The following is a 1,168-nucleotide window of genomic DNA, read 5'->3' on the forward strand; positions in this document are numbered from 1 at the left end:
GGTTACCGTGTACGTAGATATTGAGGCTGATGCCCGGTTACCGTGTACATGACACTGAGACTACGTGCCCGGTTGCCATGTAGGCCTACGTGACGTAGACACTGTGGCTAGGTGCCCGGTCACCGTGTACGTAGACACTCCGATCTAGAATCTATGTATTAGGCTCTAGCCTCTAGATTCTAGATCTAGATTAGATGATATAGACTAGATCTAGATTCTAGATTCTAAATCTAGATCTAGAATCTAGAGCTTACCTTTCAGTCCAGGATCATCCTCCTCTGGTCTCATTTGATTTATCTTCACAGATTTTCCGCTCAAAGTGGCTAGAACCAATCTCATACGGAAGTTGTTACAGCCTTCATATTGTAACGAAGACATCGTTGCTCGAATTTGTTGTTGTACCTAACAGTACCGAATACTCTCACAGGACAAAAACACTGGTCGTTACAAATCATCGGCGATAACACAACACGTGAAATCGGGAACGTTTTCGTAAACAAAGGGTGTTAACTCTTAACGCATTCAGAAACGAGCGAAGCTATGATTTTATCGGCTCTTATGTTTTCGAATTTTGCCATTTCTCACAACATGAATAAAAATTGTACCTAACCTAAACCGTAGATTTTGTATTTCTATGACTTGTAAAATCAGTCAATTCGAGTTTTAGACAGTATTTTATTTTGTGTAGATCTAGAATCTAGACTTCTACCTTGCGGGAAAAAGGGCACTTGGCAAAAAATATGGCAAACAATATAGCTTTGTTTGAACGTTAATTAAACTTTGACACAAAAATGTACTACAATGCCAAAAAAGAAACAAGTCTGTCGTTTTATAAAGTGTATCAAAAGGGTGAGGATAGGTAGTCCTAGTCTTATCATATTAAATTATTCCTTCTAACACTAACACATGTTTTTTGTGAATATATTTCAAGATATTTTGCATGAATTATCTCCAGAATATTTGAATCGGACACAGTAAAGAACTTTCAAATTGTTGAAATGGATCTAGATAGATCTAGATCTAGTAACGCGTTAGAAATGTGGCACACTTCCGTCTTGCCGTTTGGTTTGTTTACTACCAAGTCGGCCCTAACGAAGTTCTTAAAAAAATTAGGGGTTTCTTGGAACCAGCCGACGATGCAGTATTTAGACAGCCGTATTTATTGGTA

General features: G+C 38.2%; 1 protein-coding gene across 1 annotated transcript in view; it reads left to right on the plus strand.

Annotated features, from left to right (window-relative positions):
- The first annotated feature begins 1,028 nt into the window (after positions 1–1,028).
- Positions 1,029–1,168, plus strand: part of LOC101859098 (DNA excision repair protein ERCC-8) — a 15,257-nt gene continuing 15,117 nt past the window's right edge. Inside the window, exon 1 of the mRNA XM_005097062.3 lies at positions 1,029–1,165. The gene's annotated coding sequence lies outside the window, so the exon portion shown is untranslated. The remainder of the gene's footprint in view (positions 1,166–1,168) is intronic.

This window comes from Aplysia californica, unplaced genomic scaffold, assembly GCF_000002075.1.
Source record: "Aplysia californica isolate F4 #8 unplaced genomic scaffold, AplCal3.0 scaffold00145, whole genome shotgun sequence".
Taxonomy (NCBI): Eukaryota; Metazoa; Mollusca; class Gastropoda; order Aplysiida; family Aplysiidae; genus Aplysia; species Aplysia californica.